Genomic DNA, 24976 nt, shown 5'->3' on the forward strand with positions numbered 1-24976 from the left:
AGACTGTCATAGGAATACAGAAATGTCCTGACTAAGGAGTCCAAGAACATTTGAGGAAGGAGAGGTTGTTTTCATCAAAGGTTGTGCTAGTTAGGGAGAGACCATGAAGGAGACACTGAGCTGACTTTCAGAAAGTCCCTTCTGTGGATAGACACAGGAATTAGTACTCTAAGCATTGGGAATATACTGTAAAGAAATATAGACGGGGGAGCAAGATTAGGATGTAGCTATTAGTCTACTTGTGATGGAACATAGAGCTTGTAAAGTGAAATAGAATGAAAAAAGCTTGCAAAGGAAGACTAAGAACAAGGTTTTAAAATGGTTTAAAAATTTTAAATGAAAGGTTTTAAATGATAGGCTAAATTTATATTTATTTGATAGGTACTAGGGAACCACTAAAAGATTTTGAGCAGAGAAGTGACATGGTCAGACTTGTTCCTTAGGAAAATTATTTTGGCAACTATGTGGAAGCTAGAGCAAAAGGAGAAATCAGCTATAGAGAAATGAGCGGTTGGGAGCTGTTTTTTTTTTTTTTTTTTTTTTTTTTTTTTCCTGGGCAATAAATAGGAAAAATAACCACATACTTGAATGAAAAATCAGAACCACAAACCACTTAGGATCTTATTCTCAAGACAAGATGAGATTTCTGGAAAAGAAATAGTTCATGAGATATTTTTTCCAGAAACTCTCACTTCATCATCTTCATAAAAAGTTTAAATTGCTGAATTATCTTTAACTATGGTGTGCCTGTTTATTTCCACTGGTAAATCTGTATAGAAATGCAATGTCCAAAACTTGGAATTTATTTTAAAAAGTGGTTATAAACAATATGAATTTTGACCAGTTAGAAATAAAAAGGATCCTTAATCTTAAAGAAAAAGCCTATTATTCTTACATGTTATCAACCCTATAATTTCTAACCATTTTTTAAAAACTGAGACTTTAAAGAAATATGTTTCAAACTAAAATATGTCTGGCTATTTTTTCTGTTCATCCAGCATATATAATTTCATTGGAATTTTATCTAAATTGTCAATAAATTGAGATTTCATATGTCCCTAAATCTTAATGTTTTTCTTCAATAAAAACAAAGATGAACTTTGTTAACTGTTGTTTTTGAAAATGCATGCATTTCCCTTGTATGATGATTTTAAGTGAGCCTTTGCAAAGGAACTATATGCATTGGTTTTATATATTCCCACAGTGTATCACATAAACTCCCAGTTTGGCAACCTAGACTTAAATAGTTTTTAAACAAAGAAAGCAGCAGGGAAGTCAATATATTCTTGTTGATATGCTTAGTTTTTGTTTAACTTTCTCCATGTTTTGGGAACATTGTTGGCATTTGTGTTATATTGTTGCTGCTAGTTTTTTGTTGTTTTTGTTGCTTTTAATATTTTATTAAACTGATTAAGTTTATTCACAGCCTCAGGTGTCATTCTTAGGCTCCAAGCCATTAATAACAGAATCACTCACACTTGCAAAGTGATTCAACATCTGGCTTGACTGAGATCCTTATTTTCTACAAGGAGCTGATAGGGGCTATGAAATAATTTAACTTTACCTCTCAGCAAAGACATTCATACATAGTGTGCACCACATTAACTTCATTGTTTCACCTTCAAAAGTGCTTGTGAATTGTTTGTGGTCAAGATCAAAAACACTCTTGGTATTCAAATCTCAAAAGGTTGTTTGAAACATCTATTTAATAAGCTTCCTAAAAGGGTCCTCAAAGGTAGGGTAGGACAGGATGGAACAAAAATATAGCATGCAGCAAAACGAATACTGCTATCTTTTACAAGAGGAAGGAAAGAAGAATATTGTGTCTAATTAGAACTGTTGGGGTAATTTCAATAGGAGTTTCATTACAAGTGGGAAGTTAGCTGGGAGGTTAACATCTATGTGTAAGAGAAGTTCTATTTATACTCCATTCACTTTATTATATTTTCTAGAGTAGGTGTTAGTAGGGATGAAGAAAAGAAGATTGCAATCTACATTTCAAAATGATCTATTTACAGTATGAAAAGGTACTCTAAGCCATGTTTTCATAACTAGAACAACATAGCATTAAAAAAAGAAAGAAAGAAAAAATTTAGTTACTCCATCTTGGATGTGATTCTTATATTGATTGAGATATTTAATAGATAGGGGTTAAATCATTTGCTGAGAGTCACACAATCAAAGGTTGCATTTGGACTAGGTCCTTTCTGACTGTAGGACTAATGCTCTATCTACTGTAACACTCATTTGCCTTAAGCACATGAAAAGAAAAACATTTGCTTGATAATTCAGTAGAACCCAAATGACAAACATTAAAATGCTGGGTTTGTTTATAGTCTGTATTTAAAATACATTCCAATCATTTGGGACCAAACTTTTTATGTCAGAAGAGTCATGAAAGCAAACATTTAGGATTAATTAAAGTATATCTTTGTTGATAACTCTGCTTACTTTTTTTTTTTTTTTTAACTTGTGGTGGAAAATCTACTTTCTCAAGCTTTTTAATCTAGAGCCCAACCCAGCTATTGAGTAGACAGCCCCATACCATTTTCTCAATGATTTGTAACTGGCAGTGGATCAAAGCAACATGGCCACACCAATCTCATTGGATGAGAATTACATTAACTAAATAAGCCATGTTGCATTTGTCAGACTTCTTACAATAAATATTTTGGTCTGCAAGAGAACAGAGCTTAAATTGAAAAACTTACCCTATTCCACTATGAAACAATCACATTATATGCACATATTTCCCTGAAGATGAAGACTAAGGAATGCTTGCACAAGATTGACATCTGAATGTGGCTCTTTTCAACAGTGACATGGTTCAGACCAGTTCCAATGATCTTGTGATGAAGAGAGCTATCTACATCCAGAGAGAAGACTGTGGGACCTGAATATGGTTCACAACATAGCATTTTCACTCTTTTTGTTATTGTTTGCTTGCATTTTGTTTTCTTTCTCATTTTTCCCATTTTTGATATGACTTTTTCTTGTGCAGCATGATAATTGTGGAAATATATATATATATATATATATATATATATATATATATATATATATATATATATATATATATATATAAATTGCATATGTTTAACATATATTAGATTACTTACTGTCTAGGGGAGGGGGTGGGACAAAGAGGGGGGGAAAAATTGGAACACAAGGTTTTGCAAGGGTGAATGTTGAAAATTATCCATGCATATATTTTGAAAATAAAAAGCTTTAATAATATAAAACAAGACTGGCATCATGTAGTGTAGTAGCTGAAAACAAGGGTTTAGAGCATGGGCTAAGGTCAGCAATAGAGTAGTCAGATGAAGAATTGTAAGGAAAGATAGATTGCCTGCAATAGGAAAATGTCATGAGGTAATGGAAAGATAAGAAATCAGGAAAGTCAAGGATATGTTTTATAGTCATGCTGCTTTGTTCCACTGTGCCTGTGGTTTTAAAAGTCACAGATGTGTTTAAGTTTTTAAGATGCGCCTCTTAATTTCACATTTCCTCTTCTTGGCTACAGTCTGCCTTGCAGACTTTGCCTCTTTTAAGGCTTGCTGTCCACATAGTCCTGGAAAAATAGTGAACTTTGTAGAGTTCACTTCAAGGCAGCTAAGCCTCTTGAGCCTACAAATTAGGCTGAGATTCCTGACAGCATGAGTTATTGGGAGATTTCAAGTTAGTTCCCTTTATTTCCTGTCAGGTTATAGTTACCACATCAACGGCCTCCCAGGGCGTTCTGGCAATTGGGTTTCCAAGTTGGCTCTCGAAAAGACAGAAATGCACAGAAATGGGAAAGACTAAAAGAAGAATGGGTCAGACTTTTATTTTTTAATGTAACCACTACAAGAAAAAGTTTTACTCTGTTCACATTAAGGTTTCATGAAACTGGTTCTTCTCTTTCTATTTTGTTTAAATTCAAATGATCTTTTAAAAAATTCTTCATTATAAAGAATGATTAGCTGGGAAGGGAAGAGGAGGATAAAGGATCTATTTGGGATTAAGGTCAAGTAAAAACAAAATATAACAAAACTTAAAATTTAAATAAACATGGTTCTAACTGGCTAAAACTTTCTATTTAAAAAAGAGAATACTGTTCTCATTTCCATTTCCTAATAAATTTTTTGTGTGAATTTAATTTATGGATTAGAAATCAAATATTCTTTAAACAAAAGATAAATAAAATCAGTCTGAAACATTGAGTTTTCAAGTTCTATACAGGAGATAAAGTTTAACTGAATTCCCTTTTGATGTTTTCCTATGGCATGGAACTGACTCTGGGATCTCAAAAACTATATTATCAGATTCCAAGTTGGTTTTTTATATAATCCTGAGTGATAAATACTTTAAACAGGGGCTCATAACCAAAGTCCAAAGGACATTTTATGTAATTTTAGAGAAGAGAATGTGCTATTCTAGAAAGTGTGCCCTTAGGTGATGATTCTTCTAGGATTGGCAACTTATTAAACAATCCATTAAGGCAAGGAGGAGTTGCAATTTGTTTGAGGGGAAGAAACACCCTCATTGATAAAATCATATGTTGTACTTGAACTATTGAAATATTACACACAGGCCAAAAACCTGATAAGACTATCATAAACAGGAATATCAGAGAATGCAAAAAAAAAACAAAAAACCCACTAAAAACTGGTAAGAACCTTAAAGATCATTTAATTTAGCCCCTTATTATTAATGACTAAACTTAAATCCCAAATAGGAGTGCTTTGCCTTAATTCACCCAGCTAGAAAGTAACAGAGCCAGGATTAGAAACTGAGTCTTTTGATCTCTAAACTCCTACCCCATATGTCTTCAAATAAAATGCTAATGCATGGACACATACAGAAAAATGGACACATATGTATATATGTATACATACGTGTTTTTTTCTCTTCTTTTCTATATTCATTTGTACTTTTTATTTTTTTCTTTCTTTCCCACCAATATTTTAAGGATCTATATATGATACTGACAAGCATTGCTTTACTGCATTGTGCTACATCACTTGATTCAAGACTAAAAAAGGTTAATGACTTTTACTGTAAGTGCTTTCCATCATTCCCCTTACAAAGATTAAGATGGCAGCTTCTATTTTACAAATTAGAAGACTGAGTCACAAGAAGGTGTCAGGTGATTTTCTCAGTCATAAGAAAAGAAAAAAAGAAAAAACCAAGTTATTAGCAGAGCCATGATTAGATTTCAAAGATCTAGGCTCTTTGTGCTGGGCTTAGACTTTGGAGCCTTGCTGTCTGAGATTTATTCAGGCAGGGGCCAAAGATGTATTGTTTCTTTAACATGTAGGCCTTATTTTAGCTTTATAAATTATAATGATCTAGTTTCTCTTCTACTCCTTGGAGTCCATGTTACAAATTAACTTAGCCTTCATTCTTCCCTCAAAAGTTTTTTTCAGGAGATCTCCTAGTCAGTCTCTTTTTCTTCATCTTCCCTCTGGGATATTATTTTGGAATATTAATTAAGGCTTTGCATTTTTCTCTATTAAATTTCAACTTATTTATTTCTCCCCCAACATTCTAACCCACTAATATATTTTCAGGTCCTGATTGCTAACTATCTAGTTTGCTAACTATTCTTCCAACAGCAAGAGGCATACACATTTTATTTCTTTTAGGTCAACCATCCTAGGTGAGGCACAATATAAGGATATATATTTTGGGCATGTCACTGGAGATCTTCTTCTACCCTGAGACTGATTACAAGCATTAGTATGTAAATGTTTGGTAGGACTATTAAGACTCTCCTGAATCTATGCATTGCACTAATTGAGTGATCAGTATTTCAGTCTTGTCCATAAAACAAACAAACAAACAAACAAATAAAAAAAACAAACATAGGGAGAGTCTTTTTTTTTTTTTTTTTCAAATGTTGTACTAAAATCTTGGTAAATTATATTTACAATAGTCTTCTCATCTATTATTTCAGCTGGTTCCTACTCCAGTCATCAAAAATGAAAATAAAGATAGTCTGGGATGACATATACTTATTGAAGCTGGTTTCACTCTGTTTGCTCACCAACTCCGTTTCAAGATGTTTCCTCACCACACTGTACCTTCAATATATTATTTTTGTTCAATCATTTTCAGTCATTTCTGACTGTTCATGACCCTATTTGGGGTTTTCTTGGCAAAGATACTAGAGTAATTTGCTATTTCTTTCTCCAACTCATTTTACAGATGAGAGAATTGAAGCAAACTAAGGGTTAGGTGACTTGCCAAGGGTCACACAGCTACTAACTATCTGAGGCCAGATTTAAACTAAAAGTCTTATTGACTTCAAACCTGATTCTGGGATAGGAGAAAGAAGAGCATAACATATAGGGTCCTTGACACTGAAAGAGCAGAATGAGAAGAACCACAATATAGTGGAGCAAAATACCTAGAGCTGGCCCTCTGCTCTTACCAAGAATTATTTGAACAGAGTAGGTTTGCTGTGAAGAAAGTTGTCTATCCAGCAGTTTTGAGTGTTTTCTGTTTATGAAAAGAGTTCACATTTCCCCTTCTGAAAGGAGACAGTGTAAGAATGGATGCTCATATGAATCTATGAACTTAATGAAAGTTGGAAACTTGCCTCCCTAGCAAACTGAAGTTAATTTCCTTCAAAAGGGAATCCAACCCATACTTTGGAGGGCTTTTAGGACTCTGGAGAAAAATGGGACTCAAAGAGAGGAAGGAGTTTAAATTATTATATGTGAATTGCTATTTTATATATTATATATAATATATAATATGTGTAATATATTTCATATATATACACATTATATATATATACATATACATATATGTATATGTATATATATATATATATATATATATATATATATATATATATATATATATATCATCTATATGAACTATTGTGATAAGAGCAATATCCTAACATTCCACCCCCTTTTAGGGGATGAGATTACTTTTCCCTTAAAAGTTATCACAAACATCCTTGAGAACTGTTTGGTTAAATGGAAAAAAGACTACAAGTATTAATATTATTATTATCTGAATACAAAAGAGCTAAGAAGAACCAAGACACTGAGATTTGACCACATGTGGCAATGTAGGGACAGTGAAGTTTCACTCAGTTGAATAAATTTGTAGTATCCTGGGTGCATATTTTTGTTGAATATACTCTCTCTCCCATGGTTAAGTAAATTTCCTTTTGTTAACTGATGAACGAACTACAAATAACTCATTTTGTTCCAATATTAATATAAACTATGAAGGAACTGATTTGAGAGAAGCCCAACTCAGCTTTTGTACATTCTTGCTTTGTTTTCTGCATTTTCTCTTTTTTATTGGAATGAAAATATTTGCCATAGGGATGTTAGAATAAATTGAAACTATCTAATAGTACAAATCTTTGAGAGAAAGGATTACTTCCTTAGTGACTTAAGCCATTTCAAGTTACTTTCCAGAATATGTATTCCAATATAAAACTCTACCAATGGTAGATTAGCATGACTTTCTTTCCACATCCTATGTAGCATCATCTTTTTCCATTTTTTATATCTTTGCCAATTTCTGGCCAATTTACTTCACTGACAACACATTTTGGGTGTTACCCAAAACCTCAAAGCTGTTCTTATTTGAATTTTTTCTTATTAGTGATTTGGAATGATCTTTCTTGTGGTTATTAATGTTTTTCAATTCTTCCCTTGATAATTGTATATTACTCTTCTTTTACCACTTACCTACTTGAGGAATGATTTTGAATGTTACCTTAAGTATTTGTATATTTTGTTTATATATTCCTATATTTGTATAGTTTTTAGGGAACCTTTTACCAATATCTATGGAGACTTCAACATGAATTACATTTAATTGCATTGAATTTGAGCTATATTATATGATTTCTCAGATGCAGCTTTGAGTTATGGAAATATAAACCAAAGAGAGATAATTAAGGGAGAGAGGGAAGCATTTTTATAAAGGCTATGCTCTACTGCATTCCTTGAAAGACTATCGCAGTCTATTTTATGTATCTATGTTTTCAGAGATGTTGGATATTCCTAGGATCAAAGGAATATAATTAAAAAGAACATTAGAGTTCATTTGGTCCAAACTCCTAGCTTTATTCCTGGTAAAACAAAGATCTACAGGGAAAGTGACATGACCAAGGTCACTCATGCAGTAAGTAACAGACCTGGAATTCTAACTAAGTCTTCTAAATATAAATCTTAGGCCTTTATCACTATCAAACTATCTTCTAATGTTTTGGCAAGACAACATTGATTGGAACTATCTTATGTGAGGTAGTTTGTAGAATTATGAAGTCCTATTTGTACTAGTTCTTATAAGGTTAAAAGGAAAGGTAACCTAGGTTCATGAGATTTAGGGAAGTCATGAATACTAGTCTGGGTATTGGTCAGAGAAACAGAGAATCCCTCCCCTGGGGACATGAGGTTCTTTTACCCTTGCTTTCTGTAATCTCTAAGATGAATCTCAGGGATAGATATGGAGGTTAGACCGGGTATTGGACAAGAGTCGTAACCTAAAAAATTTTGATAATATGTCAGAAATCAGACATGTCCTCAGAAATTCTTGTGGAGTGCTCAGGAGGGAGAATTAGGGATAGCATCGCAAGAACCATGGAGGTAAAATGTGGATAAGGCTAATATATTTATTGATCACATATTTGCAAGCAGCAAGAGCTTGGATTTAGAAAAAGATGCTGTTTAACTTGGGAGTGTTTTCCTAGTGTAGAGATTGGCTCCAGGGATTTGACCATTTGAGAGAATTTAAATGGGACCAAAACAGGACTTCTCAGTGTTCTCCCTTAATTAAGAATTTTGCCTGGAGTTTAATACCAAGTCAGCCCCACTGAAGTAAGGGTAGTTACTTAGAAATGCCATAATTTTGTATATATATTGTATATTTTGCATATTTGTATAGGAGTTAGAGAACCTTTTACCCATATCTATGAAGACTTGAACACAAATCGCTTTTAACTGCATTGAATCTGAACTAGCATGTAGCTAGTATTGTAGAAGTATGCCAAAGGTTAGTTCTGCTTGTTCTTATATGTCTTGAGATCTATGATTTCATCAAGGTGAGTATCTCCTCTAAAACATTTTTGCACCATAGAATAGGAGCTTTTAACTTAGACTTCCATGAGGTCCATGGATAGATTCTAGGGGTCCATGAACTTAGAACTTTTAATATTTTGAAAACTATTTTCAAAATAATTGGTTTCCTTCTTAGTCATATGCTTTATTTTTCTAGAGAAAAGAAGAAAGAAAGAAAGAAAGAAAGAAAGAAAGAAAGAAAGAAAGAAAGAAAGAAAGAAAGAAAGAAAGAAAGAAAGAAAGAAAGAAAGAAAGAAAGAAAGAAAGAAAGAAAGAAAGAAAGAAAGAAGGAAGGAAGGAAGGAAGGAAGGAAGGAAGGAAGGAAGGAAGGAAGGAAGGAAGGAAGGAAGGAAGGAAGGAAGGAAGGAAGGAAGGAAGGAAGGAAGGAAGAAAGGGAGGAAAGGAGGGAAGGAGGGAGGGAGGGAGGGAGGGAGGGAGGAAGAAGGAAAAGGAGGGAGGGAGGGAAAGGAGGGAGGGAGGGAAGGAAGGAGGGAAGGAGAAGGGAAAGGAGGGAGGGAGGGAAGGAAGGAGGGAGGGAGAGAGGGAAGGAAGGAAGGAAATTGGTTGTTAGCTAGCCTTTTGTTAATCTTATAACTTAGCTTTGTTGATCTGTAGATGAAAGTTCACTTATGGATTGTAAACTTTTCTATCTTCATATGATCTGTCAGACATTTTACTTCACTGACAAAACCTTGAAAAACCAAGAGTAATAATGATGTGGGTTATGCTCCCTTTAAGAAACTAATCCTTTCAGGGAATGCAGTGAGTTGTGCTCCCTTTGGGAAATCAATCCTTTCAGATTGATTTATTCCTTTCTGATTCCCAGCCCCTCCTGGCTGATGCATTATCAATTCAAGAAGCTAGGACCTTTGATTCACAAATCCTATCAAAAGCACTCTTTTGAATTCCAATAGGAGATCTGGGCCTGTCCCAGCCCCCACGGGATCTGAGCCAAGTTGGGACATCACCCACAAGCCCCTTTAGCTGTAAAAGAGCCAAACTGGAGTTCTCTTTTTGCAGAGGTTCCTAACATGGCTGCCAAGGATCTCTGTCCACTGAAATCCTAATTCCCTTTTATCTCTACCTTTACCTTTTACTAACTAGACTTTAACTTTACTTCCAAACCCCGTAATAAACCTCCTTTATCAATCTAGGTTTTCGGGTTTGTAAATTCATGAGATTTAGGGACTCTGTGCTGCCACTAGACCTCATTTAACTCTATATCCTTGCGCAAATCCAAAGGGATTGCAGGGGAGCTCTATTTGACTTCCTGTACCCCGAACCTGCCACTAGACCTCGATTAAACCCTAATTTCATTTAGGTACCCTAATTCTAAATCTCATCAATACCACATTGCAATGGAATATTGAAAATTGACTTTAGAACCATAACATATTTCTATGGAATATCCTAAGATTCTTACCCTTATTAATAATATAACTAATAGGAGAAGATGAAATCTAAATTTCAAATTACAAACTTTTGCAATATGATTTGTTACTAATTTGCAATCTTGCCTATATAATTTTTTTTCAAAATATCTATGGGTTTAGTTATTGTTGTTGCTTTGGAGGGGTGGGGCCTGAAGCAATTGGGTTTAAGTGACTTGCCAGGATCACACAATTCATAAGTATTAATATTTCATTCAATCCAATTTAAGAGACATTTATTAAGTTTATACTGAGTGCTAGGGACACTAAATACTGAGATGCAAAGGTGGCTCCTGTTCTCATTGAAACATAAGTGCCTTGAGATCAGGAATTGTTTTGATCTATTAATTGATTAATAAATAAATATTTATTAACTGCCTAGGATGGGCCAGTTTCTGTGCTCAGTAATAAGAAGACAAAAATATGCAAAAGGCAGTTCCTGCCTTCAATCTAATATTGAAAACAATATGTAAATAAATTATCACAAAAAAGCTATATATAAATGAATAGGTAACAAGTAAGGGAATGCACTAGAATTACAAAGGGTAGGGAAAAATAAGATTTTAGTTTAACTTAAAGGAAGCCAAGGAAGCCAGTAGGTACAGCTAAGGAGGAATGCATTATATGAATGAGTGACAGTTAGAAAAAAATGCAGGAACAGAGAGATGTACTATCTTATTCATGGAACAACCTAAATCCAGTGTTTCTGGATCTTCCTTTTGTCTTTGTATTCTTAAGAGTTTAGCACAATTACAAATATAAAGTGAGTGCTTTATAAATGCATGTTGCCTGACTGATAGCCCTAAGGCAATTTTCTATCTAAGCTTTTAATGATTATGAGCTGGGGAACCCTGAAACTGTTCTGACTTTGGGGAAACCCGTTAGAACTCCTTGAACTCTCCTGGGTGAGACCCATCTCAGGGAATCAAGATTAAAGTGTTTTCATTCTGTTATCTGGGTGGGACTAGTTGAATCCAGGACCACTCCTACTGAGCTCAAATTGGAGATTGAGATTTCTATGGACCTCTATTAAGCTGAAAATTGGCTCAACCACTCCCAGTAAACTGCCCCATTCTACTGGAAATCTAGGCTTGGGGGCAGTAACCTCATTCAATTGAAATTTCAGTCTCAGATCTCTTTAAAGGAGGAACTTTGGGGCTCATTCCTTGCAGAGGGCCAAAAGCAGGACATGCCATGCCAAAGAACCTCTCTCCCTCTCTCTCTCTCTCTCTCTCTCTCTCTCTCTCTCTCTCTCTCTCTCTCTCTCTCTCTCTCTCTCTTTTTCTCCCTCTCTCTCTCCCCTAGGCTTCCTTTGAGGGTCCTCTGCCTGCAGAGAAGATATTCTCTTTTCAGTGTTAATCTCTCTTTATCTCTCTCACCTATTTCCCTAACAGGACCACACCCCTCCTTTCCTCTCTATTGGGATTTCTCTGCTAGGAACTTTATCTCTTTCTCTGTCTGGAGGCCTCTGCTAGACTTTTACTTTTCAGTCTTCCTAGTAAAAGCTGACTTCTCAGTGCCAATAAATTTCTTTCTGCCAATCTAACTTTTCAGGTTTGTAAATTATTTTACTAAGGACCTGCACTGACCAGAAGGGGTTCCCACAACTCTCTGCCCTGCACTGAATCTCATCAGTTATAGTACATTATTTCAGTATATCTTTATGATATTTACTTTTAAGTTTGCTAAAATGTCAAATTCCTTCCTTGTCTCAAAATGTTTTGGGATCTAAGGAAAGAAAATAATTTTTATAACTATGGATATGAAAATTATTAACAAACAAGGGATAAAAAGTAATATAAAATAGAAAAGAGTCAGTGCCAGTTTTGTGTAAAAAAAAAAGGGGGGGGGAGCTTTTACATTGAAAAAAATCACTACAATTAGGCTAAATGGAAAAACATTCAATTAGGAAAAATTATTGTATCCCATATATTTGATATTCAGGATATAAAGTGTATTGTCATAAATATACAAGAACAAAGCCCATTTCTTAATAGACAACTACTCAAGGATAGGAATAGTTTTTCAAAAATAGCATTGAAAACTATCAAACCATGTAACATATTAATCTATATCACTAATAATAAGAGAAATCCAAGTGAAAATAATTCTAGCATTCTACTTCACACCTGACCCATTGTGAAAGGTGACAAAAGACAAAAATAGTTGATAGCAGACAGCTTTGGGGAAATCATCACACTAATATGTTAATACTGTAGCTGTGAATTGGCTCATCCATTGAGGCAGCAATTTGTAATTATGTGAGAAAATGAAATTACTTATACTTTTTAACCCAGAGAGTCCACTCCTATAATATACCCTGTGGAGGTCAAAGGAAGATTCTTTAGATACTAACATATTCAACTAGAACTTTTTTTTATGACAAGGAGATTGAAATGAAGTGATTTCACATTGATTGAAGAATAACTGATTAGCTATGACATATAATTATGAAATATTTAATATACTATAAGAAGAAATGAATACAAGAAAATCAAAAGCATGAGGAAGAATTGAATAAATGGATCCAGTGAAGTTAGTAGAATCAGAAGAATGTCATATGATGTGGTGCTATGGAAAGAGTAACTGAAATGGGAGTCCCAAGATTTAAGTTTCAGTCATGGCTTTTACTTACTTCCTATATGATGTTGAGCAAGTCATTTAAATTCTCTGATGTTCATTTTCCTCATTTGTACAATGAGGGAGTTGAACTACATGATCTCTAAGTTCCTTTGACATTTCAAGGGGCCTCAGTGGAGCCTTCTGGTGGTCTACTCTGATGGTTGCTATAGCTCATCCTTGCCACATAATTAATCCATTCTATTATATAATTCCTCAATGAATTTTTTTTTATTCCAATCCTTCTTTGAAATTCCTTAATGACTAGTTATTGGCATGACTTGTTTATACCTACCACGCACCATTCCATTGCCCTTTGTGTGATATTTATGCTCAATTCATTTATGACTGTAATAATGTTAATAAAAACTAAACTAAGCTGAGGTTTAAACAAAGTCTCATTGTAATGACCAATGCCAACCCTAGAGAATAAATTAGGAGAAGAGTGAAGGTCTATGGGGTACACAATGTGGTACACATTGTCAAAATGTGATCACAGTCCATTCATTTTCCTTAATTACTTTTCTTTGTTAAAAAAAGAAAAGCTTGATCATAGTGGGAGGTGGAGATGGGGGGGGCAGGAAAGGGGTGGTGATATATTATCAAAATAAATAAAGGCTATTTTTAGAGAGAGAAAAAAAGGATAGAGCAAACCCCTATAACATCTAGTCTTGTTCTAGGAACATTATAGGGTCATATACGTTTGTTAAAGGGTGGTATCAGAAAAAAATAATCAAAAAAGGCCATCCCTATATTACTCCATGTTATGAAAAGGAATCATGGCCAAAATGTGGGCACTAACTAAAAAAGGGGGAAAAATGAAACATTTGAAAAAGTAAATAATCTACAGGAAGCCTGGAGACTGTTTAAAAACACCTTATTAGAAGCCCAGGAAAAATGTGTGCCATGTATCAAAGGACCAGCACTCAAACAAAACCCCTAGATCGCTTCATTTATTGCAGACAAAATCAAAGAGGCCCTTGTAGGAAGAAAAGCATCTTTTTTTAAAAAAATGGAAAGATTGCTCAAATTCGGAAAACAGGAAAACTCATGCCCATGAAACATGGCAAGTTATATACAAACTGAAAGTTAGGCAGGCCAAAAAGAATGTTAAAAGCATTTCCAAAGCCAGTAACAGGAGGTTTCATATTATATAAAAGAGGAAGGAAGCCAACTAGAGAATAAATGAGATGGTCACAGTGTGGAAAGGTGAACTAAAAAGGTGAAAACAGAGAGATTTAACTCTCTATTCCGAGTTTTACCTGTGAAGACTTTGGAGAGATTTCTCTGCCCAAACCAACAGTTGTCTTTTGACTCAGAAAGGGTAAGAGAAAAAAAAAAGGCTCATATTGGATTGAGGCAGAATGATGGATTTACAGTCAGAAGACCTGGGTTTGAATCTGTTACTTACCAGCTGAGAGATTTGGGGCCAATCACTTCAGCTCTCTGGGTCTCACCTGTAAAATGAGAAGGTCGACTTTATAATCTCAAAGGTTCCTTCCAAGCTCTGTGATTCTGTAAGCTCGAAACAGGATGTTACAAATTTAATTGGCAAGCTAGAGGTAAATAAATACTGTGACCAAATGGTATCCAACCAAGAGTTTGGAAATTGCTCAAGGGTGAAATTGTTGAATTCTTGGCCAAAAGGCATAACCCATTTTTATAACTGGTCACTGTACTGCATGAAGGATTTCAAGATTAGCTATGGGAGTCACATCTGTAAGAAGCACTCCAGAGGAGACGGCGGGAACCACAGACTCTTGAGTCTGACTTCGCTGGCTGCCATGCTGGTGGAAATTGTAATAAAGAGTAGATCCCGGAGCACTTAAGCTAACATAAACTTTTTAGGGCAAGACAACATGTCTTGTATAAAGCAAAATCATCCCTAAAGTCAGAATATTTTGAGAAGGTAAATAAGCAAGGGGAGAAATTGGTAGGCATAACTTATTTAAATATTTTTAAATCATTATTTTTTTTCAAGGATCAATTCATTCTTCCTGATAATATGGAGGATGACAAGAGGGTCCTTGATGGTCTCATTTTGCCAGAGGAACTGGGCAGTCATGATATAATGGAAATAGCAGTTTTCCATGCATATTACTTTGTTAAGTCATTTAAATCCAATGGCTTTCACTTTTACATGGTAAATGCAAAAATGTAAATTGTAAAATGGTGGGGGGGGTGCATAAAAAGGCCTCTAGGGTTCTTCCTTGTTCTAGGTCTATGATCCTATAATCTTGTATAAGATAAAAGCTACAAGTGCAACATACTATTAAGTTCTCCCCTTTCCCTGTAGTTGGTGGAGATGATAGTTTTTTCTTGCTAGATATTTTTGGAGAACTGCTATAGAAATCTGCATTGCCCATATCATTTATATCCACAAAACCATTCATTATTTCTTGCCTTTTCAAATCTTGTATTTATATCTTTCTGAAGTGTGTTATCTTTGTGCTTTGTAGGTATAAAAAGTAGGAAATATGATTCATCATCAGTTTTCTGGAATTGTGGTTCTCTATTTACTAAAATACTAAACATTTTTAAAATAAATAAATAAAAGATATACTCATGTTGGATGGCTGGGAGTCACGAAGTAATATAATCTCTGAAGCATTTAAAACTAATATCACTCAGGATGCCATGGAGAGACACATAAGAGATGTGAACAGGTTACAATACATTACAAACAAGGTATTCTGAAAAAGAAAGGGAGCAACAGATGTTGCCAAAAAGATGTATGAGTGGAAAAGATATGTTAGCAATGTGGTAAGCATGAGAAATGACTGTAGGCTTTACTGTATCTTGTTATGAAAAGAGAAAGTGAAGAAGACCCCCACATGATAGATAGACATTGTGTCAGAAATATGGAAATATGGTGAGCAGGCAAGTAAGTTACAATCTGCATAGTGGATGATATATAGTCATCACTGAGATAACTGATCCAATGGAATATTTTGAATACTTGAATTCTTAGGCATATCTTTGGTAGATTTGAAAGACACTTCATGTTAAGAGGGACAGGTATGAACAATAGAACCTTCTAGCTATATGCAAAAATACCCATTCAATTGCCCCCCAAAATACAGAAATCATTGAATAAAGGAGCAACAAGTTACACTTTTGCATAATTGAGAGCTTGTTATTAAAAATAACAATGAAAGTATCAAACATTTCATTCTATTTCTTCTGGGTCAAAAGAAGCATTTTCTTCTTCTCTCTCTCCCCCACCTATTAAAATTAAAGCCAAAATTCTCTGTGAAATCTGGAGTTTAGATGCAAAAAGGAAGTAATAAGCCTTGGCCTTCCAAATATTCTGTTTTAAAATGGATTTATTGGCAGATTTATGTCTGCTCTGACAATAATTTGGGAACTTAAAAAAATTCTCTTCATATTGCAAAAAAAAAAAAATTGTAAATTTAGAAGAAAGTGTGAAGGAACAAGAGCGGAGGTGGTTAACGGATGCCATTTAGTACATGATCGGATACTGAGTGTATTTTAATATGCAGTGGGTGTAAAAGTTAAAAGACTAATTAATTGTTAGCCTGAGAGAACAAATTGAGATGAGTTTCAAAAAGAATTGGTTATAATAATTAAATATTTGGTATATATATAAAGTAGAAGAACATTTTCACTTTAGTAAGAATCAGCTGTCCAACCCTTCAAAGTTCTATGCAAAGAATACATAGCTTCTAACTTTGCCTGGGTTTATTCTTCTTTCCTATATTTAGTATTAAAAAGTAATCACTATTCTTGGCATAATTATGCAGTTGAATACCCATACAATTTATTCTTGATCTGAATGGTGACAAATTAATTATTTCTACCCAGATTTTCAAGAAACTTCAATTCAGATGATGGCACTATCCTATAGACTATACCTAGGCCACTGTGATAATAAAAAAAAAAAAAAATAATGGCAGCTCATTTTCCTTTGGTGTACTAAAATTTATAAAGCACTTTTCTTTCAAAAGCCATGTAAAATAGGCAGAGAAAGTGTGGTAAATGAAGAAATTAAAACACAAGAATATTGATTCTAAAGACAGAGGATTTGACTTCAAACAACATATCTGAAAGTTAACTAATTCCTCCCCTTTCCTCCCGACGTTAAGAAAACCAATTTAATTAAGCTTCAGTTTTTTTCATACATAAAAATAGGGGGCTACATTAGATGATCTCTAAGGTTCCAGTTCTAGATCTATAATCGACTATTCTTCAAAGGACATAGTCAATGTCAGAGCTGCTTTTGTGGAAATGAGTCCAGTAAGCCCACAGTGAATGCCAGGGAAGTGAATCCAGGGTTCTCTACTTCTAAATCAAGTGCTCTTACAATAGGTGCCTTTCAGTTCCTTAGAGTAACAATACTAAAGTGCTCATATAATCATCAGAGGGATAGACAGAAGAAAGCTTCACATAAATTCATGGCTGGTGTGTCCATAATATATTATGTCTTTTAAATTCTGGTCTTGTTCCAGTAAGTTCTGAGGGTCCAGTCTTGACTGAATTAAGAGGGATGAAATTATTTTTTTCTGGTTCTTATTTTGCCTGTGTTCTTGTACTAATTGTTATTACAACTCTCTTGAGTCTCCCAGTTTGGCTTTCTGTCTTTGCCTGGTGAACGCCTAACTGCTTGTATACTTAGTCTCCCTGCATTTTTCAAAAAATGTTTACTCCAGTCTGATTAAGTCCTGGCAAATATCTGGTACAATTATTCCTATCTTGCCACTGCACAGTTTCTGTTGACTTGCTCAATTAAAAGTGGAGACTCTCAGTTTTGCATACAAGATATGCACAGCTAGGAGTGCCCCAAAATATCATAATATCTTTAAAAATAGTTTTGAATTTTTGTCTTATTTTGACATTAATTTTTAAAATAAAATTTATTGAACTAATGAAAAATAAGTTGAATTTTTGGTTTCCTTTGAATTAAAATAATGTCCTTTATGACTTAATATCTGTTATATGTTAGCTTTAATTTTTTTTTCAATTTGGTGGCTTCATAGCATGATGAAATATGCTGCTTATGTCCATGCTTACAGATTGTTTGGATAGGGTAATTAGATTAAAGAAATTTAATGGACATAGTACAACTTAAATTCAGAAAAGTGTCTCATCATATACTTTCAGACAGTAATGAAAGATGGATGCCAGTGCATTGAATTTAATAATTATACTGGTTTAATAATTATACTGAAAGACTAGTGATTAGCAGAAGAGTAGGAAGTGGTTAGTAGATATCCAGGAATTTATCCACTCAATGTCATCATTGATCAGTTTTAGATATGGAAAGGACATTAGAGACCTAACCCAATCCCCTAATTTTATAGATGACATACAGAGACAGGAAGGTCATATAGGAAGGAGTTAATGATAGAGCTGGATGAGATTTGAACCTCTTTTTTGATTCTCAAATCAGTTCTCTTTTCACTGTCATGTCATGTTTACAAATGTTTTGATGAAAGTTATAGTATACATATAAAATTTATGAATGACAATAAACTGAAAGGAGTAGTTAACATGTTGGATTATGTATAAGAGATCCTAAAATATTTCATTGGTCTGGAAAGTCTAATGAGGTAAAATGTAATCAGAATAAATTTAAAATTCTGACCTTAGGTTCAAAATTAACTGTAAAACTAGAGAATGGATATGACATGACAGCAAAAAAAAATTTTAAACCCAGAAAATAACAAACCTAATATGATATTAAGTTTCAGTAATTGTGTCCAAAATGAGAGAAGTGATGGATATGCTAATCAGACCCCATTTAGGATATTATAGCATCAAATTTTAGGAAATTTATGCTGTTTTCACTCTTATGAAGAACTCCTAGCAGAGAAAGCTCCAGTAACCCTAGAGATTAGTAATGGTGCCATACTTTTTTTGTTGTTATTTCTGGGTTGGGAGAAGTGATGTTATGTAAATTACATAGCCATAGTCCAGACCTTATGCTAGATTTTTCTGACTCTTAGGCTTTTCTCAATCTCCCATGGCACTTAGTTCTTAGATCAAAAACATGAAGTGGGGAGGTAAACCACAGAGAGAAGAGGAAGAAAAAGAGGAAAATCAGGAAGAAGAGAGAGAAGGAATATGGGGGTACAATGGGAAAGCAGACTCAAAGTCTCTTGAAGAGAAAAGGTTTGGAATGGTTAACCTGGAAAAGTAAAGATAGCAGTGAGGGTTGTTCTTATGTTTTCTCAAATATGTTTTCATGTATAAGAGGAATTGTTGCTCTGTCCAGCCCCAGGGGTGGAACAGTGTGCAATGTGTTGGGATTACAGTTAGTTAGGTTTGCTCAATAGGACAATGGGCTTATTAAAATCAATGTCTAGGAGTTGGAAGAGACCTCTTGGTCCACCTGAGGCATAATTTCCTGCTGCTGCATTCCCTGAGAAGTGACTATCCAGCCCTTTTCCAGAAGATCCCCAGTGATGAGAAACTCATTACCTCTCAAGCCAGTCCAGTACCTCTTTGCAGAATTCTGACTTTGAGGTGGCTGGACTGCTCAGTTCATAGGAGAGGAAACAGTCCAGATGGTGAAATGATCTGCCTAGGATCATGCAACTAAGAATTGGCAGGACTGAGTTTCAAACTCAAATTCAATGTCTTTTAAAATATATCATGCATCATTACACCTCCCTCTACCATAATCCAAACAGCTTCTTTTTAAAAGAATATATTCCTTAGCTTCAAGTATGGCTTATTTTGTGATGAGGAATTCATTTTCATATTCATTCATTCATTTAACATTTATTGTTCACTTATAATGTGTAAGACACTGTGGTCTCATGACTTTGGGATGGGTAATGGGGAGGGAGATAAAAGTATAAATAAGATGGGCCATGACCTCAAGCAGTTTACAATCCTAATTACTATGACAAAAATGACTAATATTGATATAATTGATATTGAAATTGATATAAGAGGATATGTTTTAAGTATGTTTTAAGTATTCTGTTATGACATGAACACAGTGCTATAATTATTAAGAGGAGGGAGACATTATATTTCGGGAAGCTTTTTTTTTTTCCTGAAAAAGGTGGCACTAGAATGGAAGAAGCCATTCTAAATTGAATTAATTTTTTTTTTTAAGTGTTTTTAATCCAAATTTTGGCTACCCAGAAAAGTGTGTTATTGTGGAAAGAATCCTTGCCTGGAGTTTAGGAGGCCTAGATTCTGAACCTTAGCTTTATTAATAATTTGGTATGTGATGTTGAACATTTCACTTTATCTGTCTTGGTTTCAATCTTCACTAAAGCTCTTAGATCATATAACAACTAAGTTATTAAAGCCTGTACTCCCTTCAAAATTCAATACCTGCTTGTGTTCAAGTAGTGAACAATAGAATACTTGGCTGGCTGAATTCTACTCAAGGATTAGAGACTATTTTAATTAGGATTAACAAACACATAGAAGTTCAAGTGAAATTACTAGTTTAGAATAAACATGCAAATCCATAAAAATAACTTCTATAATTTGAAAATAAAATTCTTAATAAAGGTGAAAGATAGAAGCATTTTTATGAATAAAATAGCATTAAATGAATCCTGCATCTATCTGGATCAATATTGATACTACAATCTCTATTTAGGTCTATATTGGTGTTGTAAATATTGTAACATCTGGGCTCTAATCCAATCTGGGAGAAATTGAGAAAGAAATAACTGGTAATCTGTTGATCATTATTGTTTCACTGTTTTCATTCTCCAAAAAAAAAAAAAAAAATAAAAACAACTTGGATCAACTAGAACCAAAAGTAAAGAGAATACTGATCAATTCGCTTTGCAAATCCTCGTGTGCTACATAAATTCAAGTTGTGCTGTTATTATTTTCAAAAGCAAATGTTACAGGAAACATAGCAACTTAGCTAAAATCTTAATTTTGACACATAAACATCCATACATATAGAAGGTAAAGGAATTTTCTTCCATCTCAGAAAATTTTGACCAGACCAGGAATAGTTTTGCTTCTCGAATATCCCTTCTCTATCTCTTTGCAACATTTTCACTTTGCATCAATGGCTGATTCTTCAGAGCCTGGACACGTCATATCCAATTCTTTTTTGCTGCATACAAAAAGCTCCAAAAAGTCTGAAATTTTATTCTCTAGCACAAAGGCTTTAGCCTCATCTTCTAAACTCATGCTGACCTCAAAGCTAATCTTCCCCAGGTGAATCATAACACTGAAAAGCCTCTGGAAGACACTTTTTTGCACAAGACTGCTTCTAAAATTTACCCCAAAGATGCCTGAATACATCTTCCAGAATTACCGTACTAATCCCCAGATGTCTCCAGTTAGCCTTTTCCAAGGCTACAGTTCCTAATTCCATTTCTGTTATTTAAAACAGGTGCCTTTTTTGCTCCATGCCTTTTCATTTAGCCCAGTCTAATGAAGATAATGGCGGTATAAAGAACTTGCTTGCTCAAACTATAGAATGATGATTTAAAAAAAACATTTATTTTTAAAATGTCTTTGGACCAAAGCTCTGATTTCATCAGTGTAGAGCAGCTGTTCTCATAGTCTCAAGAACTCTTACACTCTTAAAAATTATTGAGGAACCCCCGAAGAACTTTTGTATATAATAGGTTATATTTATTGACATTTACAATATTAGAAATTAAAATAGCTTAGTAGTATTATAAAAATAGTTACCCTGAAAGCATCTCAGGGATCCACAGGGGCTCCCAAACTAGACTTTTAGAATTGCTAGTGAGATAACTCCTTCCAATCCCAATAAGCAACTGTTCTGTAATTTATAGTCAGTTTCCTGGAGCAATGAGAAGTAAAATAAGTCTTTCATTCCCAGTGTATGTCTGAGAGGGGATGAAAATTGAGATCTTCCAGACACCAAAGCCAGCCTTTTATCAATCAATTGATCTTATTAATCAATTATTCTATAAGTTTAGATAAATGCCATAGGGATTCAAAGATTAAAAATGAAACAGCCCTTGCCCTTAGTAGTTTATATTCTATAAGGAAAGACATTTTACAAAAACACACATATATTTTGTTCAAATATATTATGTACATGTAGATATATTATATATAGTGTATATATCTCTATACATACATACATGTATACATGTACATATGCACATCTTCATATTACATATCCATGTATTCTATTTGTATATTTCTATTCAGATATTTTATTTCTATTTATATATTATTTATGTATTATTTCTATTTATTTAATATTTACATATTTCATTATATTTATGTATTTCCCTATATATAACATATATATGAAAATAAATATAGATAACTGTCTATCTATAATCTATCTATATTTACTGAGCAAGACACTAGCATCTTGGAGCCCCCCAAAAGGGTTCATTTATAAAGAAGGGCTTTGAAGGAAACAAGGAATTCTAAGAGGTAAAAATATATGACTGGCCCAGGGGACAGCCTAGTATATCACATATGGGAAGCAGCAACAAGGCCAGTTTGGCTGAACTATGGAGGGGGAAACAACCTATAATAAAGTTAGAAAGGCAGGTTGGGGCCACATTGCATAGGGTTTAAAAAGCTAAACAGAGGAATTTATGTTTGATCCTCGAGACAATAGGGAGCCAATATCGCGCTCTCACTTTCTCTCTGGGGCATTATTTAAACTGCGTTGTTTCTTAGGGAGTTTGCCTTTTTAATGACAAGATTCCTACTTGGAGCCTGAAGCATGACAGCATCTCCTCCTGCACAGGGATGAAAGGTCATGTCCCTGATGGTCTTGAGAAACGTCCCCTTCGAGGTGCTGTCACTGGGATGGCACATTCCAGAGGTATTTCAGGGAGGAGTGTCAGGACATGTTTCTCTAGCACAGGTGTATTCTATTTATGCCAAGTCCTGCATGGTGGAAAGAGAGTGTTGAAAGAGAAAGAACACATTGTAATAGTTCTTGAGGAAGCTCATCTTTCAGAAGGGCCCTTTCTGTGGACCCCAAAGCAAAGCCCCTACAAGCTGGCAAGTGATGGTGTCAGGGGTGCTGTTAATTTAGGTTCAATGTTGGGATGAAATGAGGCCCTTGCAGGTCATTGAACAGTTAACCAAAGAAGGTTTACTGAGTCTGAAAGTGGAAAAGAGACGCGGTAGCACTTAGCTCATATAGACTGCCAGTCATATCCATGAGGAAAAAAGCCTGCTCACAAGCCTGAGTGTGGTAACTTGCTTGATCTTGGATATCTATCAAGTCTAAAAGGCACTGGTACCATGCGGATGAGGCCTTTTATGCCTTCAGGTGAACAGGAAGATAAATCAACACAGCTAGAGATGCCAGCAAGAAGCTGGGTCAGGGGAAGTATACCCATCTCTGGGCCAAAAAGTGTATCATTGTTCCCTTCTAGGGAAGATCAAGCCTAATTCATATTGGTAGAAGACTGGGGGAGAAGGAACCCAGGTAGTCTTATAACAGACCACTAATGGCTCCAAATGATGAAACATAATGATTTATTGGGGATTAATAACATGTCCCTATTTGTTTGTTTGTTTGTTTGTTTTTCTTGCTGAAACAGAAGAGAATAATTAAATCAGATTTTCTCTGTGGCTCCTTTTAGTAATAATGCTTGCATGATCTTAATGTATCCACAAATAAAAAAAAATTCCTTGTAGGAATAAGATTGTTTAAACTTACATTTTGCTTATGGAGTAAAATGTTTCTGTTTAATCAACAGTGAAAAGCACTAGGGGACCCTGCCTTCTCTTCACTTTCCAGACAATTCTGTGTCTAAAATTGCAAAATGGTCTTGAATATTGTTCAAGAAAAGTTTCCTATTCCACTCATATTTTTATTAAAGATACTTCACTATATATGCAGATCATTCTCATAAATATCTTATATAGGTGAGAAAGTAAGCACAACGGTCAGTAGTTACTGATGTCCTCTTTATTGGCTTCCTTTGGGATATTAATATCCTCCATGATTTTTTTTTATTCTTTTAGTATCTTCCCTGGGGTATCTTATAAAACAAGATATCTTAATGCTTTGAAGATTGTATTGCCTTCTGCAGCAATTTCTTCCATATGTATTTAGTCTGGTCCAATCATTCTTCCTGATTACGTTTTCTGAACTGCCATTTATACTTTTTCATATAATATATAAGTGACTAAAATGTGCAGTTCAAATGTAGTGTACCCACTATCACTTGTGATGAAAATAGATTGCTATAGAAATGCTGATAAGTCTGCTATAGTGCCTATTTTGGCATCTTTTCCCACACATGTTCTGGGGATGATGAGGCTTAATGGATTTCACATCAAGTGTTTTGTAGGTTTGCTTTCTCCTCTGTTTTCTTTTGTGTTTAATGAGTCAGTACTGCTTTTAATTTCTATGTATCCTCTTTAATTCTGGACTTTCTTTTTCTTCCTTCCTCCCTCCCTTCCTTCCCTCCTTCCCTCCTTCCCTCCTTCCCTCCTTCCCTCCTTCCCTCCTTCCCTCCTTCCCTCCTTCCCTCCTTTCTTTCTTTCTTTCTTTCTTTCTTTCTTTCTTTCTTTCTTTCTTTCTTTCTTTCTTTCTTTCTTTCTTTCTTTCTTTCTTTCTTTCTTTCTTTCTTTCTTTCTTTCTTTCTTTCTTTCTTTCTTTCTTTCTTTCTTTCTTTCTTTCTTTCTTTCTTTCTTTCTTTCTTTCTTTCTTTCTTTCTTTCTTTCTTTCTTTCTTTTCTTTCCTTTTTCTCTCTTCCTTTCTTCTTTTCCTGGTTCCTTCCTTCCCTCCTTTTTTCTTCCCTTCTCATCATTGTGGTAGATACTATATTTTAGCTATTGAAAATGATGTTAATGGAGGGAAGCTGGATGCATTCCCAATAAGATCTGGGTGAAAAAAGTTTGCTTATTATCACACTATTACTCAACATTGTACTAGAAATGTTG

General features: G+C 34.5%; 1 long non-coding RNA gene across 6 annotated transcripts in view; it reads right to left on the reverse strand.

Annotated features, from left to right (window-relative positions):
• The window catches only part of LOC141551361 (uncharacterized), a 50199-nt gene that overhangs the window by 12351 nt on the left and 12872 nt on the right, over positions 1-24976 (reverse strand). For 4 of the 6 annotated variants that reach the window (XR_012484841.1, XR_012484840.1, XR_012484838.1 and 1 more), the window contains exon 2: positions 14535-14580. This is a non-coding gene — a long non-coding RNA (uncharacterized LOC141551361). Of the gene's footprint in view, positions 1-14534; positions 14581-22779; positions 22949-24976 lie in introns of those variants that run through there. The other 2 variants (XR_012484842.1, XR_012484839.1) reach the window with 1 other exon arrangement.

This window comes from Sminthopsis crassicaudata, chromosome 1, assembly GCF_048593235.1.
Source record: "Sminthopsis crassicaudata isolate SCR6 chromosome 1, ASM4859323v1, whole genome shotgun sequence".
NCBI classification, from domain to species: Eukaryota; Metazoa; Chordata; class Mammalia; order Dasyuromorphia; family Dasyuridae; genus Sminthopsis; species Sminthopsis crassicaudata.